This window comes from Acipenser ruthenus, chromosome 6, assembly GCF_902713425.1.
Source record: "Acipenser ruthenus chromosome 6, fAciRut3.2 maternal haplotype, whole genome shotgun sequence".
In the NCBI taxonomy this organism is placed as follows: Eukaryota; Metazoa; Chordata; class Actinopteri; order Acipenseriformes; family Acipenseridae; genus Acipenser; species Acipenser ruthenus.
In genome coordinates this window covers 61692025-61712281 of record NC_081194.1, presented here as the reverse complement: position 1 = coordinate 61712281, position 20257 = coordinate 61692025, and the positions used below count along the sequence as shown (strand labels likewise).

General features: G+C 37.6%; 1 protein-coding gene across 1 annotated transcript in view; it reads right to left on the bottom strand.

Annotated features, from left to right (window-relative positions):
• The window catches only part of LOC117410397 (terminal nucleotidyltransferase 5A), a 29016-nt gene extending 27386 nt beyond the window's left edge, over positions 1–1630 (bottom strand). The window contains exon 1 of the mRNA XM_059025632.1: positions 1477–1630. The gene's annotated coding sequence lies outside the window, so the exon portion shown is untranslated. The remainder of the gene's footprint in view (positions 1–1476) is intronic.
• Between the last annotated feature and the right edge of the window lie 18627 nt (positions 1631–20257).

The following is a 20257-nucleotide window of genomic DNA, read 5'->3' as shown; positions in this document are numbered from 1 at the left end:
TGGAGGGAGGTGGGGTCGAGGGTAGGTTTTTTGAGGACGGGAGTGATAGATGCTTGTTTGAAGGCAGAGGGAAAGAGACCAGAAAGGAGAGAGGTGTTGAAGGGAGGAGATGAAGGGAAGTAGAGCAGGAGCAGCAGCTTGAAAGAGGTGAGTGGGGAGGGGGTCCAGGGCACACGTGGTGGGTTTGTGACCCTGGAGCAGGTAGGCGAGGTCAGAGTCTGAGAAGGTGGAGAAGGAGGGTGAGTTAGTAGGGGATGCAGTGGGTGAAGGGGTTGGAGCAGGAGGGGGTGCGGGGGAGGGAGAGGTGTTAAAGAGTTTGCGGATATCTGAGATTTTAGAAGAGAAGAGGAGATAGAGGAGGGAGAAGGAGGGGGGGAGGGTTTAGGAGGGAGGAGAAGGTAGAGAATAGTTTACGTGGGTTGTTAGTGGAGGCTTAGATTACAGATTGGAAATAAGTACATTTAGCAGAGGAGAGAGTATAGGAGAAGGAGGAGAGGAGAGTGTGGTAGAGGTCTAGGGCAGCAGGGAGTATGGTTTTCTTCCATTTCTTTTCAGCAGATCGCAGTGTGATTCTTGCTGAGCGGAGTGCAGAGGAGAGCCAGGGTTGGGGAGGGGAGGGGACAGAGGGAGTCGAGGGAGGAGGTGAGGGAGGAGAAGAGGGTGGAGGTAGCAGAGTCTACAGAGAGTTGTGAGAAGGGGTCGATAGGAGGGAGGTGAGAGAGCAGTGGAGGCAAGGACAGAGGGGGAGAGAGAGCGGAGGTTACGGCGAGAGGTGACAGTGGGGGTAGGAGGAGCAGGGAGAGAGGGGAGAGACAGAGAAAAAGAGATGAAATAGTGATCAGAGGTGTCCAGGGGGGTGACAGAGAGGGTGGAGGGGCAGCAGGCCCTGGAGAAGGTGAGGTCCAGTTGATGGCCAGCTTTGTGGGTAGGAGGGGATGGAGAGAGACAGAAGTTAAAGGAGTGAAGGAGAGGGAGGAATCTGGCAGAGTGGCTGGGGTTTGAGAGATGGATATTGAAGTCACTTTACAGGACAGTTGGGGTAGACAGAGAGGGGAGGGAGGAGAGTAGATAGTCGACTTCATTGAGAAAGTGAGCGAGAGGTCCAGGGGGACGGTACAGTACAATTAGCAGGAGTTGACAGGGAGAGGTTAGTTGGACGGCATGAAATTCAAAGGTATTAACAGAGAGTGAGGAGAAGTCGGAGGGGACAGAAAAGAATAAGGAGGGAGAGAGGAGAAGACCAGTCCCAGTGAAATCAGGTTTGTTAGCAGAAGAGTGACAGTTCCAGAGTGCACCAGAGAGTGTGCGGGAGGGGGGGAGAGGCAGAGGGATGAGGTTAGATGGGTTGGAGGAGCAGCGGCGGAGAGAGGGCAGAGGACGAGGGCGAGAGGACAGAACAGGGATGTGAGAGACAGTCATAGCAGGACAGGCTAGACAAATAGATACAGTGGGAGCGGTGGGGTGGAGGGTACCGACCTGACTAGTAGATGGCATCTTCCAGAGCGCTGTTAGGTTCGGATCTATTCGAGCAGCGTCTCGGCCCAGGCCTCCCCTCGCTGGACTCCCACAGCTAGACTCCCGGCTCTTTTGTTGAGGCTCTTCGGTTAGCTGGCGCGGAAATAGCCTGCCTGATTAATATAACAACTGGGTGGAAAGAAAACTAAACTGTGTGGAAACAAAACAAATAGCTAATCAACTTCTATTCAATTTAACCACACTCAACTGGTACTAATCACAGACTACCTCGCCTAATTCAAACACCACCTTACAATGTTACTGAAAGTAGTTAATTTAATTACTTGAAGCAGAAACTTCTGCCTCAGACCCCGAAATAAAAGTTTTTCTATTAGTTACCAATTTTTGGTTTTTAAGAAATATGAAAGTAGTAGAAGTAAGCAGAGGATTTCAAAGAATATTTTTCAAAGGCTGTATCGTATATAGAGGGTTGCGGTGAGCCAGAGCCTAACCCAAATGGTAAAATTGATAATAATACTACTACTACTACTACTACTACTAATAATAATAATAATAATAATAATAATAATAATAATAATAATAATAATAATAATAATAATAATTGCTGTTTCCTGCTAGTTTTTACCATTACAAGAGTTTTATTCCTCTCACAAAATCCGTCAGTGCGTTTGGACCAGAATAGGGTCCTGTTTGTTTGTTTCCTACCTATGTAAATACAAGTCATAATCTTTTGTTCGATATTTGGGTCAAGGCTTATGCTTAAACCTAAACTCTGACATCCTGATATGCATCTTATCACACAGTGCAATTCTTCCTCATTCACAAAGTATTAGACAGACGAGACAATGGGACAGACGAGACAATGGGAACAAGTTCTATTTTGGCTCCTTAGAGCATTGTTATGTCGTTTCTCTTGCTGCTCTCAGAAAAACAGTTATAATTAGTAAAATTATTGAAAATGTGTCGTATTAGTGTAGTTGTGGGTGAGTCGGCCAAGTACCTTTGACATTTCTAAATGTTACTCATACTGAAGTGTCAAAGAAAACAAGCTGGGCTTGACTCCAGACTTAACCCCCCCGGGTATGTATGTCCTTAGCAAAAGGGATGTAGAGGAACCACAGTATGACACATTTGTTTAAGAGTTATGAGTATCAATTTAATTTGATCCAATTTTACAGGTGTTAAAATTGACATTATTCCTTGAGGATGAGATACCTGATATTCATGTAAAATTACTGTGGTGTTGTTGTCTAAGATGTCTTTCATTAAAGTGTGAGCTCCTGTTTCAGCTTGTGATACTCCCCCAACTGTTGCGACATTGTGGACCAAACTGTATAATGAATCTACATTACATGAATCTATTGCAAACGTGGCTCAATCTTTTAATCAGATAACATTGCTTTGATATGCTTTTGTAATAAAGGCATAATAATCCTGCAGTCAGGAAGTAAAACCCTGTAAAATACTATAAGATAATAAGTTGTGTGTAGAGTGCCTCTTATTTTTTAAGTGATGTAACTCGTGCAGCTCCAACTGTCAGAAATTACATCTACACCCTACACATAACGTACTAACTTATTATAATTCACAATACAGGAACTTAAAATACAAATAACTAGAACTGAGCTGTTTGTTCTGTACATCGGTACACAGAGGATAAGATTGACTGGAAGTTTGACAAACCCTTTATGATGACTGTTTGATTTCTCAGAAATGATTTATGATCGGAGCGTGAATTTCTCAGAAGTGATTTATAATCAGAGCTTGAATTTTTCGGTTTAAATTTTTTGTTAATTTCAGAGGGGAGGGGGGGTTTGGGCGGTTTTTATTATTATTTGGCAAAATCATTTATTTTTGGTTATTAAAAATAAACCACTCAAACTCATAATTTTTCAGTTTCTATGATAAATTGCATTTACGTTTCACTAATACTTATACAAAGGTTAACTTACATGTGGTGAAGTGAGGATGTCCACATTAGGATTGTGGCAATGTAGAACTCTGGATGCATTTTGAACCCGAGAAATGTGAGAAGTAACAGATTTCATTTTACGCCTATTACTGCCCGCATATCTACCACACTACAGTGAATGTTTTTTTTTTTTTTTCTGCCCACCCCATCGTATGACTATAGCATACTGCAGTAATTAATCTCAGCGTACAATAAGTTATTTACATGTTTTCCTAAGAGTAAACATGCTTCATGGTACTCTGATTAAGGTTTGATATTTCTGTAGCAATAATAATAATAATAATAATAATAATAATAATAATAATAATAATAATAATAATAATAATAATAATAATTAGGCAGTCGTTGTTCACAAGAATAACTTTAATATGCATCAGCAGAAGCAGTTTTATATTTATAATAACTTTTTTCGGTTCATCACTGAATAAAACAAAAACTAAGTGGCGACGCCATGTTGTGGGGTTTGTTTGGGTTCGTGGTCATTAAACCTGTTGCTTTGCAAATGACGCATTGACGTTTGTGGAGTATTATGTAGTTCCACAGAATTGATGAATGGTCAATGTCTTTGCACGCTGCCTGCCTTCTGAAAGCCGATTTCTTTATGTAGGAAGAGAGTGCATGATTGACATTATTTAGAATATATTGCCAAAACCCAGGTTTATCGGTTAAAAAAACTAATTTTGTAAATATTTCTTCAGGGGTGTTTTTTTTTAATTATTATCGGTTAAAACCGAACTACATCTGTTCTTGAAAAATGTAAGCAACTCTTTACCACTGAGAAAATAAGCAGATGTCTGCTTGCAAAAATGTTCTTTGTTGTGGTGAGTTTTCCCCCCAACTAGTAGAGACATTTTGAGTTGGGAATTCATCACACAGGCACTCAAGAAATGTAAATTGTTTGTATTGCAAATGGGCCATCCTTAAATCAGGACCATCACTGTCCACCACATTTCTAAATGGTTTGCCAACAGCATCTAAACAATATCTGTAGAAAGTATGTATGCATATTGAACATCAAGCCTATAGAACATTACTGCGTGATGTTGTTTTAAGTGGGCCGACTCAAATTTATTTTAGCTTGATTAAGCAAGTGTTGAATTTCACACAAGCACAATTGTGATTTTTTTATGTTTAAGGTATAAGGTATATAATGGACATTGACGAAATGTTTTTGGTTTCTTTTTAATCACTCGATCATTCATCTTGACCATGACACACTTGAGTGATTATGACTGAAGCATATGCACTTAATCACCTAATTAATGAGACAGTTGATTGGACACTGGATATGGAGTGATTTCAGCTGTTAAATTGCAAGCTTGAATAAAAGCAATAAAGAAAATCACAGAAAAAAAACAATATGCCATGTCTGTCAAGACAGCAGCGCCTTTGTACAATCAGCATGTTGGAGGCTTGACTAGGGCAGCGTACTGTGGATTGCCGTCTTGGGTGCTCACAGCCAGCAATTTCATTTTGAAGCGTCTTCATGATGTCAGTTGTTAATCAGCACAATAAAAAGTCACTGCACCTGCTCTAAAACAGAGTTTGTCATTTTTCGATCACATCTAGTGAATTTTATCCAAATATAAGAGATAAGTTTCTTTTGATGCTCAAATATAAGTGATAAGTTTCTTTTGATGCTCAGTATACTATTAAGTATGTTTTGTATAATTCTCTGCTTAGGTTATATGTCACATTCCACAATCGTTCACTTATGATGGGGAGTTAACCCCATCCTTGCCAACTAACCCAAAATAATGCAGTTCATCATATTTACTTAAATACACATACTCAAATCATAACAATAATAACAACAAATCACAATAATAAAGCCAATACAGATAGTTATCAAAATAAAACAGCCAGAATTATAATGAAAATGATAGCAATAATACAAATAATATAGTGCACGTTTATACAAAGGGGCGGAGCTCCCCGTCACACAGTCTTAAAGCTGAATTCCAAAATTAAGTTTCAACTGTGGCAACTGTGAGCTTGTAAATACAAAAACACAATTTCAGTGGGGACATTAATTACAGCTACTCTACACAACGTTGGGGGTCGTTTTTTCCAGCTGCAGCTGTTTTCAGTGGTTTCATTATTGTGTGATTATGCCCATATTTTTAAGATGTCTCTACAAAAATGGATCCATCCATTTTTCTTAACTGTGTTTTATTTTAAGATTCATTTGAAACAATGAAACAGCACAGTGAATTACCATACAGCACCTCAACCTTGCAGCAATTTAAATACAGAGGTCTGTTCCCACTCTGTGCACAACAGATATCCAACTGCTCTGTTTAAATATATGTCATGTTGCTATGGTTACCTTAAATGACAGTTGACTGTATTGCCTTGAGTCGGCCATGGCTGTAACAGGCACTATATAAATTAAAGATGGTTGTTGTTGTTGTTGTACTCGCTTTTTGCATGTCAGTTTGAGGATAAGTTCATGTTCATGATGCCTGCTTCACAGGGTACGTATAGCAGACTATTTTAAAGGAAGGGCAAAGACAACAGCAATTATTTAGGTGGAATAAAACAATTGTAATGGTAAAAATAATAATCAACACATAAACACGCTATAAAATGAACATGTCTTTGTTACAGATTGATCAAGCAATTTAAAAAATACAAATAAATCATCAGTATAAACAACACTTGCACTGTGTAATTACTATGTAACCACATTTACAGTTACAGTGTAATTATAGTGGAGTAAGAGACACTTCATATAATGTATCCCTGAACTTGCTTGCAGTAAGAAGTTAAAATATTGTTCTGTCTGGCATCCTCCTAGTTTTTTTATACACATTTATACAGTACAAATATTTGATTCCTCCCTTAAAATTTGATTATTCACTTCAAAATACAGCTTGTAGCCTCCTTAAATAAATCTTCTTTATATTATAGGAACGCATTTGTGATAGGGTACACCCTGCCCCTGTGTGTATTTTGCTTATTTTGTATTATTTTGTAATTATTATTATTTAGAATGTATTATTTAGTGCGTAAAAACACATTGTTTTATTGTTAATTATTTTACAGCATGGATGGGATTCAAATTCCCTATCCATGCTAAACTTGTGAAGAATGTGACTCCAGATCCAGAATGATTCTTGGTGTTAGATCTCCCTCTCGACCTGTGAGGGCGCTGTGTAAAAGGAACAGAGTACCCTTAACTAAATGGCACGACAATTTATTCCGTAGGGTAGGTGGAGGTCGGTCATTTAGGAAAGGGGCGAAGCTACGGTATCCAAACTCAGTGACCCAGACGGTAAACGGTGTGGCATCCGAGGATTGGAGGAGCGGATGCGCTCGTTAACCTAGGGGTCATGAGCGAGGGTATAAATAGGGGTCATAGCTGACGTGATCTGTTCCTTTTGTGAATGGTTGGGAAAGAACCTAAAAGGAGTCCCTGCATGTTATAACCGTGAGTGTTCTGTTAGTCTGTCTTGTAAACGTTGTTTGTTTGTTTCGTTTGTTAAAAGATTACTAACACGATCCGGAGCTGCAGCCACACGCCAGCTTTAAACCCGGACACCAGCACTTCACTTTCCACTGAGAACTGTCTTTTCACCACAAGCACTTAAATAACGCACCGTAGGAACTGTGTCTGTGTCTTTGTGTTTTGTGTGGGTGATAAAACTGGACTTTTTGGTTGCGGGTCAAACCCGTGGGATTTTACAAAACCGAAGTGATACACGCTGCTGTAATCACTTCCAGCATTATTATTTACAGGTGTTTTGCCTTAAGGCTCTGGACATTGTAGTAATTTATCAATAAACACCCTTGCACCTGTTAGTAATTGTCTGTGTGATTTGTACCTGCACTGCACTCACCTGTATCCACTCACCACTTTGCCACAAGGAGGAATAGGGAGAAAACGTAAATCAGTTTATGAATATTCAAAAGAAAACAATGTTTCGAAGTAATACAAAAAGCCAAATAGCAGAAGTGGGTCAGATGAGGCAGAGGGTGCATAGCGCTGCAAATACTGCTGCATTGAGGTACATGTTCATGCTGACAGAATAAAAGAACATACTGAAAGTAAGCAACACATTAACTAAAACAAGAAAGTGAACTGAGGGACAAGCAATCCATTTCTAAGGCTTTTACACACACTTTAATAAAAGAGCATAGAATGACTGTGTTAATGAATTTGTCAGAGCTCTGTGCTTTGCTGGACAACCACTATTTATTGCAGAGGGGTATGTATTGGTGACTTTGTACGACAGTACTGTCCATCAGCTAAACACAGCCTAACACCGACAATCTTAATCGTAAATATTTGACAGAAAATTATGATGCTGGTACTTGGTAAACTTATGGAACGCATTGATGGAATGTGTCTCCCGATGGCTTGGACCGTCCTGTTCTGTCAATTTTCTTTTCTTTTTAGGATTTCAAGGTGAATAAACCTGGCTTGTTTTGTGCTGATGTCACGTTCATACCTTCTGCAGATACTAGCTCTGTCAGCACAGCGATTGCAAGGTAACAGGAAAATGTGGCCTCGAGTTGCACAAATTCTGCTTCATCATTCATCCCAGGGACATTAAACTTAATCATAAACCAGAACTTCTACGGATCATACTCCTCATGTAAAGTGTATACTGAGATTTTTTTTCTCCCAATTTTTACAGATGTTTCAATTAAAAACTAATTTTTACCAATTTTATCCCTATTTTAATATATGTAAAATAAACATAAAATTCCAAGGGAAAATTTGTTTAGATAAAAAACGAAAATGTGGAACATTACTTATAATGTATAATGACTTGCTCACCACCATTCATTAAGCAAAACATTGGAAACTATGAGAGATTTCAACAAGATTTGTACTTTGTTATTCATTTATAAGAGTGCATCTTGAAATGGTATCCCAACGGTATTTTCTGTGTCTGAGTCAAACAGTTCTTGCAAATAGTGAACTCTAAACTTAAAGTAGTTACTGTATATTATAGGAAACTTTAGTAGTTTTTTATATGGGTAACCACTTATTTAAAATATTTCCTTACCTTTCATTAGCATAAAAACCTTCTTATGAATTGCAACTTTACTACAATAGTTTCATTTTCACTCTGAACCGGGTAGTCCATGTATCCTGCTACACATAGTATATTCACTCTGTGCAGCAGGCATTATTAGCTTGGAGAGAAACTACCACACAGAGTAAATCTACATTGTTTTGACAGGTTAAATGGACTTTACCCGATTCAAAGTGGAAATAAAGTCTATAAAAATGATAAGGGCAGGGAGTTCTTTTGATAATATTTGTAAAAGCTTTTTAAAGCCTTGGTTATTACCCCTTTAAGAAAAGATATGCACTACGGCTTTTCATTTTCCTGTCTTATCTGTAATCAGCACCCATAAACAGCAGCTGTGTTTATGTGACATTATTTGACAGCATTGGAAATAGCTGCTTTAAGACTTTAAAGTGTCAGGAAAGAAAACAGTCACAACTGTTTAAATTCTGTCAAATTTTAAGTCACTGCAGCACAACTGCTAAAGATACTGCGTGAGATGTCTGAGCGAGTTAATTCTCAGTATGAGGATGATGTCCAGACAATTAAAGGTCTTTCAGATAGTTAGATGATTCATAACTGCCATGGGGACCAGTCCTGAGCTTCATTCTTACAGCTTTGTGGTTATCCTGCATTTCACGCAGTGAATTTAACACTTAAATGTAATGACACACCAGTGTAGTGAATTAGATATACAATATATTTAAATATAAATTAGTCTGTAGTAGCCCTCTCAGGGACGTCAAAATGTAAGAAATGAGTCATACCATATTTAAGTTCTGGATCATGTAGAACTCCCTTGACAATAACCGACATTCACACATGTCAAAAATATAAAACAATAGTTTATTTAAGAATAAAAAGGGGTACACAACAAATCTAATATTACAGAAAGGAAAGACTATTGGTTAGAGATATGCGTGAATAGTATACAGTTCATTGATTTCTTAGTCAAACGATTACAATGACCATAACATCATTAGCATACATGGTTAATATACTAATATTAATTATTGCTGATCACAGTGTCTACTTTGCATTAGTATTTTCAATACCCGTTTCTCGTTGTAATCGATCATGTCAATATGCACGAGAATTAATTCGACTTCCCATTCAGAACGGAATCCAACATTTCAGTACCTAATTTAGCAAATTAGTTTTACTGTGTTAATTTAGTTTAGACGTGATGTACAAAACTAATAATATATTATCAGCCTCAATTGATTATATATTCAAATTAACTCAGAAATGGGGCAATGATCAAATTCTCTGCATTTATGATGTAACTCCTTTCAACAAACAAAATACATTTCTTACACACTCTAAACAGGAAGTTATATTCTATTCCTAGAACAGTTTATCCAGTAACTGGATAGCATTTGCTACAGTTAATTTCTCCAGGCATAAAGTATTTAATATGTTGAATACTTATAGATTTTCAACAAAGAAGTCAATCTGCTTTGTTGATGAAAACTGCAGCTCTCTCTCTGGATCTGAAGTTCCAATGAAAGAAGACGGTACTTTGCTTGAAGTACGCATTGTATTACATCGGCTCGCAATAAACAAGTAGTTATTTTCAAATGGAGATCAGCTTGTTGATTTCCAAGTCTTGCAGCATTATCTTTGTTGTCGGCAGTAACTCAGTTCAGCGAATGTGTCGCATTGAAAAGTTATGTAGTTTGTAGAAGTGTTCTCGTTGTAATTCTTCTGCATGGCCAGTCCATGACCTTAGGCCCAGCTGATGTCTATGCTTCCGCCTGTTTCGTGGAGCGACGTGGAAACCAAGACCCGCTTTCAGATCAAGGCAGTTTCCCGTTTACTGTTTCAGTCTCTCGTAGGGCAAAGAGCTAGGGCTCTCTTTAAAGCTGATTTCAGCTTTCTCAGAACATGATTTTAGCCATTCTTCAGAGAATTGGTTCTTCCTTGCCTTCTGTGAATTCGAGCACTTAAGCTCCCATGACTTCAGAAACTTTCTTCAGAGCAGTTTAGCTTCCATTTCATTCCTCTGAACTCCAAGCCATTTCCTCTCAGCACGACTTTCTTTCTCTTGCCTGGAGCCCTGTTTCTCCTGTGGGAAGTGCTTAGTGTGGGAAGCGCACCGTATGGGAAGCACGTCCTTTGAAAGTCGTGCGGCTGCTTTTGTGATTCTCACTTCCACCCTGTGATTGGTCACTTTGTTTATTTTGGGCTGTGCCCGAGTCCACGTGGGGTGTTTCTCATTGGTTGTTCTTGTTCAGAGACGGCCCCTTGTTCTCAATTGGTCCGCTGTTTTGCCCCCTGTTGGCTGGAGTTTTGAGATGGATTGTTTTCTGTCCAAGGTGTCAAAGCACCCAAAGCTGTCTGGCTTGCCTTGTGCAAGACACTGCCGGTGCCAAATGATTCATTCAGCGATGGCGGAAGATCAAACACTTGTCCAGCAGTTAGTTTATGACTCTTTTTAAAAAGCATTCTTTGTCAGTGGGGGAGTTTGTGACCAGAAACCAAGTAGACACAGAGAATGGCTTAGGACCCCCTCCATTTCTGTTAATTTCATACACAGAATGATATATTGGCCCACTCTGACACTACACCAGCAACATGCAAACTTCCCATATGGATTGTATTATTTTCAAGCCTTTATTTTCCCTCTGAAAGTCTATTTATTCTGACACAAACATATATCTTCATTATCCACATAGTCCTAGACTAGATAGTGGGTGTGAGGTTAAGTCTACTCCCAACAGAATGGAATCCTACAGTATGTCATGTATTGATTCAAAGTAATTATACTAAACCATTTTATTTGAGAAGAACTTCACAGCTATATTTAGAAATACGTATGTGTTGGTGCTCACACCATTCACCATTTTGTCCTTTAGCCAGATCGGCTGTATCTCAGCAACTAAGAGGATATACCAGGTCTCAAAGAGAAGGCCACGGCTGTACTGTATGTGGGGTTGGTCTTGTTAATGGGGATAACTAGTGTGACACACATGCCAAAAAATAAAAAGTATTGAGAAAGACTTTTGTTGGAAATTATTTGAATGTCCCATCAGTCTAATGCACCAATCCATCATAGATACTAGTGTTGTTAAGCTACTGAATTTAGAGAAATTACATCCAGTCCATCACAATATTTTAAGTTATGGTCCTTGATATACTTTACATGATTAATATAATGATAATGTAAGTTTATAAACCATTTCAATTGAACTGATAACAAAACTTAAAACAAATTCCTTCTCTCTGTGCCTCTTTAAAGGTCAGTTACACATTATTAAACAGTAATATATGCAATAGGATAATGTTGTCATATGAAAATGACAAGATATCAGTATTATTCCAAGACTTATTAACCTTATGTTAATAATATTTTGCATAGATATCTTTGTATGTCTTAAATATTTGTTGAAATAGGAAACTTAATAGCATACTTATAAGGCTCTTCATTTTTGGTTTTTATTCAAACTCAAACCGAACACAAACAGCGAGTTAAGTTAAATTGATTTCATTAAATTGTAATTAACACTAGAACGACCAAGGCAGTCATTTTGAGCGTTTTTGGAATTTAAATTTAAATTGCTGTGCATGTGTTTAAGACTGGTGCCTTTTAAGCTTGCAAGCCTGCTGCCATCTGGTAATGTATGTTGTTTATCAGCTTACTATGTAGTAAGCATTGGTCACAATGGGTAAACTGTAATTTACCGTGTTACGTTTGCGCTTATTATGATGGATCGGTGACTGGTTTGTGCAAAAAAATAAATCAAAACCCTAAAAATCAGCAGTGATATATAGAGAAGCTGCAGGCATGTTGGATTTTTTTTTTTTTACCAGTTGTACGTGTGTGTGTGTGTGTGTGTGTGTTGGGGCGTGGGGGTGGCAGGGGACATCAGGTACTACAGACAAGAGGAGGGGGGGTGCGGTCCAAAAAGTCTGAGAACCACTGATTTACTATGTCTGTATATAAATGCAGCTTCGGTTGACAGGACAGGAGTTTATTAATAAGAATGGGCGCTACACTACCAAAGCTGTGTTCATGGGCAAATTTGTACCCACGAGACCCCCGTCAGCAGTTAACATGATCTTCAATTTTGCAGTACTTATGTAGCAGTAGATGAACAATCTGCTACTTTGCTGTTGTTCTATTTGCTACATTTTATTTAACATTTTGACAAGAGAAAAAATGACCATGTCCTTGACCTTAAGAGATACACACTTAGAATCACTGCTGTACCCTTTGGTATCTGTAATCCCAGTGGTCATTGAACACTATGTAAATCTCAGATTAACTAAAGCAAGGCATTCCAGTCTAGAGGTCTTTGCTCTATTTTAGAACTTCATGAAAGTTAGAGGAAAAATTATTTGAAACTTTTTTTTTTCTTTTTCAATAGGATAAACAACAGGCCAGTTGGTATCATTTTAATTACAATCACATTGTTAAACAAAGGATAGGAATTTCTGCTTTCTTTCAGTTAGAATTAATAACATCAAATAATATATACAAATTAACACATTATTTTAATAAACATAAATACTTTTAATGTAGGGTGTCGTTGATTAGACTGTATACTAGTGATTAGTTGACGTTTATTCCGAACTACATGAAAGCAGTATCTTTGACAATGCTCTGTTCAACTTCCATCCAAATGAGTTCAAATGAAAACCATTTGCATTTGCAGCCTAGCGTGCTACTATAGCTCATTTTCTCTTCTGCTTTTGGTTGATATTCAGCACAAGCACATGTTTCAATTAGTAAGCTTTAAGGATCAGTTCCTCTTTCAGAGCGTGGTGGCTTCCTTCTCCCTTTGAGATTTGGGGCCAGTCAGTCAAATTTATAAACACTAACATACAATAAGGAATGCTAACCAACGATTTAAAATCTTTTAATCTCTCATTAGCTTTATTTCAGTTATTACTGGTCCCCCTTTCATTGTTATGTAAATCTTTATTCTTTTTTATATTAATTTAGGATATGGAAACATTTTAAATACTATAGATAAACAACAACAGTCTGCTCCTTTTCAGGTTGATCACATGGTCTGATTTCAGCTAAACCATTGGAGTGAATTTAACCCATAGCCCCTTTTACACTGGCATGATCTACCTGGGCATGACCCAGAGTCATGCAGGCCGGCTATGCGATTTCATACTGCTTTTGATAAAGCAGGGTTAATAATAATAATAATAATAATAATAATAATAATAATAATAATAATAATAATAATAATAATAATAATAATACATTTTGTATAGCGCCTTTCATTACAGTTATCTCAAAGCGCTTTACAGGTAAAATAAAAACAATTAACACATATTAAAACAACAAACTACAAAAAAAACAATCGATAAAAATAAGTCTTTAGACCAGATTTAAAAGCCTCAATAGCCTTACAGTCCTTCAAATGTCTCGGCAAATCATTCCACAGAACACAAGTCCCGATCGACCATCGTGCGCAGCCATGTCCTAGGCACAATTAGTTTGGCACTACTGGCAGATCGCAGATTGCACTGGGGCACATAGTGACAAAGCATATCCTTCAAGGAAGCTGGACCCAAGCCATGTAAAGACTTGAAAGTAAGCAACAAAATATTTTGATCAATTCTGTATTTAACCGGTAACCAGTGAAGAGATGCTAAGATTGGTGATATATGGTTGTGCTTTCTCGTTTTTGTTACCGTCCGTGCAGCACTATTTTGTACATATTGCAGCCTTTGAATTGATTTTTTAGAAACTCCAGCAAACAAAGAATTACATTAGTCCAATCTAGACGAGACAAAGGCATGTATCAGACAATGATAAGGATGATCTCAAGTGAGCAATGTTTCGCAAATGTAAAAAGGACACTTTGCAGGTTTTCTTGATGTGAGCTTCTAAAGACAGTGTTGAGTCAAACCTCACACCCAAGTTTGTCACTTCAGGGGTTGGACTGATCTCATATCCATCAATAAACAACCAATAACAACCTGTTTGTTATTGCGTCGGCTCACAAAGGGCTGTCAACCATTTTGTCTCGCTCAACACGGGTCAAAGCGTGTCAACCCACATCCTGAGGTGGGTCACTGGCACTCAGGTTAACCTGGGTCCGGACCCGGGTAGGAGTGCCAGTGTGAAAGGGGCATAGACACACAAAGCGATCGGGTACCAGGAAGCATAATATATTCCAAATTAAAGCATATTTGGATTTTTACTGGTATAAAAGTACAGCTTGGATGAATGAATGCCTTGTTTTAAGATCTGGAATGATGCCATGGAAGAAAACATGAATTACCAGTAAAGGCTGTTTTTGACTGAAACTTGCTTTGTTTTTTTCAATATATTTCAGTGGCAATAGAGAAGAATTGTTTCAGTAACAAAACTCTATTTAAAAAACAATGAGGATGTGGTGCACTAGTGCACAAATTACATCTAGGACAGCCCTAATCCACATGACTTCAAACTTAATCATAAATTGCAGGCATTAGCCAAAACTATTTGACATGCGCTTATGGTTTTATTCAAACCTAAAAACAAAAAAAATACACAGCCTAATGTCATAATGGCTTTGATCTTTTAGAAATCTTTTAGGATCTAGTAGAAACACCCTGTATCAGTGTGTCATTTAAATGGAGGCCCTAAAAAAGGACTGTGCAGTACATCACTTGATATCAATAGTATTTTAGCTGTAACACTAAGAATTATTGTTGTTGCTTACACATTCTAAATCAGCACGCATGCTTGCTTCATCTAAGTATTTCATTTTTAACGTAAACAAGTTATAAACCATAGGCCATGACATAATCCAAGTTCTTGACAGGATTGGGAATGGCCATAAGTCTAAGGACAGGAAACCTGAACCTTGAAGTACTTCCTTTGACCTGTTTTTTTTTTTTATCCAATTAGGAAACAGAAGTAGGCTATGATGTCAGCCAAGAGGCTTATTTATTTATACAGAAGATTTACCTTTGAGACCGAGGCCTCATTTACATGATACAGTGATACAATGTCCAGACCTGGTGTCCCAGTGCAAAACGATCCATTTTATTTCACAAACAGTAAAATCTGCCCCTTTATCAGCAATGGTCACATTTATCAGCAATTATTTTGCAGTCTCAAAATAATAATACACACTAATGAACAGTTCACATCTGTAAGATGTTAATTAATCCATATGCCTAAGTATTCATGAGACTTTCTTAAGTCTCTCTCCATGCAATGTAACATTAACCCAGGACATATTTCTAATCTTCCTCCTATTAGAACAGAACAGCATTGTTTGCATTTTACACACATTTAGTAATAATCTGTCTTGAAATAGTTTTTACTGAACAATAAAATGCATAAATCCTTCCTGAACAAACTGAAGATACATGTGGTTCCTTTGTGAAGATACTTTGGCAAATCTCCCTGTGACTTTATTAAATTACTTTAGACCTAATTTTTCAATGTAAAGGGTGGAGAGCCCCAGGCAGTGGTAAGAGCAAGCTTATTGGCTGTCTACTGCACTGAACGTATCCCTGCAAATTTTAGCCTACCCATAGCTGTTTCTGTGTGTTTTATTTTTAAATATATACGGCATGCAGATCAGTAGATTCTATACCTAGTATTTACCCCTTGTCTATCCATTTAAGAGCTTGTGAATGCTCAGACAGCTCAGTCTAATTTCTGTACATAATGTGCTAATGTGTCCTAATTATTGTTTAATACCTAACACTCAATTCTGGGTAACACAAAAATGAATTCCAAAGAAAACATGAACATTTAATGAGGGAGCTTTGACTGGATAAGTTCATTCCGACGTACTGAGCAACTAAAATGGGCGGTCAGAAATCGGCTGCCAATTCCATTCTCCTTGGCCAGTCGTTAACACATACCAAATTAATTGCTTCAACACTCTTTATATTTTACGCTATTGACTCAATATGCAATTCAATATAAACTATGATTGGAAGTACCAGGGCAATACACAACAAGATATTCTTGAAAATCCTGCTTAGAATGTGGGCTCAATTAGGCCACCTACCATAGGCATATACTGTATACTAAAGGCTAGATGCTGCAAATGTAAGGAAGATCTTGGTCTTTTCTCATTTTAATCCTGTTATACATGTCTCTTGTACTACTTTGGGAACCAAAACACAGATGGAACCTTGACATTGCTGCATCATATTATTGAAGGGAAAATGAGACTGGAAGCAGCCCAGGTTTTTTTTTATTTTATTTTATTTTTTTACTGTTAGCCCTGGTACAATTGTGATAAACTACAGCTCCTCGCTGCTGTTATAATAACTCTGACAACACCATCTCTTTTGGGTTGCAACATGTATTGGTTTACTTGTGGTTTATTACTGTTACTTCTGTTTGCAAACAACAGCATATCACATCGTTTCAGATGCAGTTTTTCCGTTGCAGGATCACAGATTGTTCACTTCTCGTTTGTTTTTTCAGTTCAAAGCCAGTGCTGCAGTGTTCTTATTGTCATATTGGATACTGTATATGTTTTGTTAAATAGGTGAAAGTAGGTGCACAGAAAATGAGCCCGCTTCTATTGGATTTGACAACTGCCTGGGTGACATTGTAAAGTATGTTAAACAGACTTTTGTGTGCTGAAACTATTTACATAATTATTGCTACCGAATATAAAGTCACAGATTTTCATTCGCTTGAGTAAGCCAAGCATATGAAAACCATATGAATTGTTGAGTACAAACAGTGAAAGACTGTGGCAAAGTGGTTTGCAGTGCGCAGGTGCAGTGAAGATGCAGTGCAATGGAATAACAACCCAACACAGTTCAACGGTGAAAAGGTTTTTTTTTTGCTTAAATAATATGACTGGTTATACACAGCAATGTGTAAAGCCCAGTCAAAACCCATGGGGTTCAATCCCGAAATGATACTTTATAATTAAGGCCCTGTGAAAATCGGTAGTGTCACGGGTAAAATATCGTATTTTGCGGAATGTGCACGGAAATATGTTATACATTACGTGTACATATTATTTTTTTTTTTTTTAAACAGCAAATATACAGATAAATGCACCAACATCAAAATTAAAATCAAAGGTATTCAAGCACTTTTCAATATCTTGTGAAATGGTGTTGTAATTAACAGCCTGTAGCGAAAGTGTATCTGTAAGGACAGCTTTCAGTTCTAGTACATAAGGTGCATGTTCACCATTTAGGTCTTGCAAAACAAATACAATGTATAACCCATACTGATCTTGGGCATCAGTCGACTCGTCAGTGTGACCACTGACAAGCAACCAGACTGTTTTACCAATTCCATAATCTCCTGCTTGTGATACTCGGCAACTTTAGGTAAGTATTCATCACTCCACCATTTGCTATACTCTGTCTGAAGAATTTCCGTAACTTTTGGTTGTCCAATTTTTCAAAAGGGATATGATATATGCACAAACAAACGCCTCTGTCGGGTCAAAATTTAGTAAGTGGACTTTTGGAATATGGAAATCACCATTTTTTGTTTCTTTCACTGCACAGCACTGCGTGCATGGCGAATATTACACACAAGCACATATCAGAGCTGTACAGTTTCGTTAATGTGATTTTTTTTGTATGAAATACAAATAATTATGACATTTATTTTTATTTCTTAAGAATATTATAAAAATCGCGGTATAGGGCTAATTTCACGATTTCCGCGCAGCCCGTGAAATTGCGATTTTCACAGGGCCCTATTTATACTTATAACATGCACTTTAAACACCTACACCATCACAATTCCCAAAGTGAGTGCTCCTAGTGCAAGTGGTGAATTTATACAACAATGGTAAAAACAGTAGCGCAGTGTGGTCTGGGGTCTGTGCTGGCTTTTAGCAACAGCTCCTGGATATTTTAGCCGTTTACAAATGACAAACGTAACAGTTATTGAGACAGACAAGACAACACAACACACTAACGGTTATTTTACGATTCTCCTTTACAGGTCCTTTCGTAACCATAATAAAGGAACAGATTGCTTCGCCACATCCCCTGATATACCCTCAGGCACGCCCCCTTCGATAGTGAGTGCAATCGCTTTTCCTCTAATCCGCGATTGCCACATCGTCGACTGCATTAAGGCGATGACTTCTCATATTGTGGATGACTGACTTCCAACTTTCCCTGGCACACTGTTCCTGTTATACAGTGCCCTCAAAGGTCAGGAGGGAGATTTATGACTTGGATTTATTCGCTCTGTCACAAAGACCAATAGTTTTTACAATACAATACATTTTTTTGTTCAAATCAGCAAAACTGAAAATCAATTGTCTTTTTGTAAGGAGTATGTTGTTGCTCATTGACTTATTTCTGTCATTTGTAAACCAGTTATGGTAAATTATCATTTATCTGAGAAACAGGGTGGTTATTTTATTTATATATACATTTTCAAGCAATCAACCTGGCACACTCTATGGATACCATAGACAAAAAACAAAAAGAAAAAAATATCTTGCAACTGTGGCTCCACCAGCTGCAATCAATAACAGTGACAACTACAAGAAGAGCTTACAAAAGAGAAAAAGCTTTTAAGGATACCAGACAAGAAGAATGCAGATTGTCTGAGTGGAATATTTGCTCATCATTTTACCCCTGATAGCGACAGTCAAGACAGGTATCACAATCTGCATTGGTAGTAATTGGATGACATTGGGGTGCCAGTGCATTTGCTTATTTAAATCTATTCCTTATTTTTGAAGAGACGATTATCCAAGAATACCAATATAATTTAAGTTAATGGGGTAAATATTCTGCACACAAAAACCCAATCAAACTATTGTAACAGTGCTTTAATAATGAATGTGTGTAATCATATATTCAGAGGGAGCCTTGCATTTTTATCAGACAAACTGTCTTGCTGTGTTATGCCTCCAGATACTTCATGACTCACACCACTTCATTGGTTCAACCTGTTAGGATTTTAAATGCATACACATCTTCAGTGACAGTGTAATAATTCCTGGCAGCAGGTAAAAAACTGCTGAAAATCATTGTGTGACTTGTCATTGAAAAATTATAGGTGACAGCAGAGAAGTTTTTCAAGCTTTTTTCATTTAGGTGACAGCAGAGAAGTTTTCCAAGCTTTTTTCATTTTGCATGTGTGCATTAATTTTTATATTTATAGTTTTGAAAGATTGAGCCTATTCACAAAGCTTTCATTTGTGAGTTACTTAGAGTAAGTAGCTTCAAATGTCATAGTAATTGATTTTTTTATATGATGTTTTATTTTGTACACAGTATACAGTCATATGGTGCTTGCAGTGATTCTGAGTCCTGCTTTTAAAATTAATTACTGTCATTTAGTTTTTTTTATAAATCAGACTTTCCTTTGTGTTGAGCTACTTTGAGCTTGTTTGGAGAACTGAACAGCCAGCACTGAACACGCTTCCTCGTTCAAATCAAATAAGGTGACAGTGTGACCTTTCAGCTGGAATGAGGAAGGCTGTTCAGTCCCAGCACTTAAGGTCTCCACACAATGGACACAATGCAATTTCTCCTGCGATAAAATGTTACTTTCGCTGTGCTGCTACTGAAGCGGCTTATAGGTCTGTGTGAATTGCCTATACCGCCATCATCTTACACTACTTGGTTTGATTAAATGAGTAGTACACAACAAAATATGAAATCTGAACAACGACAACTTGTTAATGAAAAAAAAAAATATTGTAGCCTACTTCAATAGGAACATTAGCCTGCTATATTATATTAAACCAAAACAATAACATTAATAACGATCTGGTTCTCTTGCCTTTTTCAATGAATATAATTTAATTAATAGAGAATAAAAACATACTAAGTTAACAACTACCTAGCCTAAGTTTAATGAATC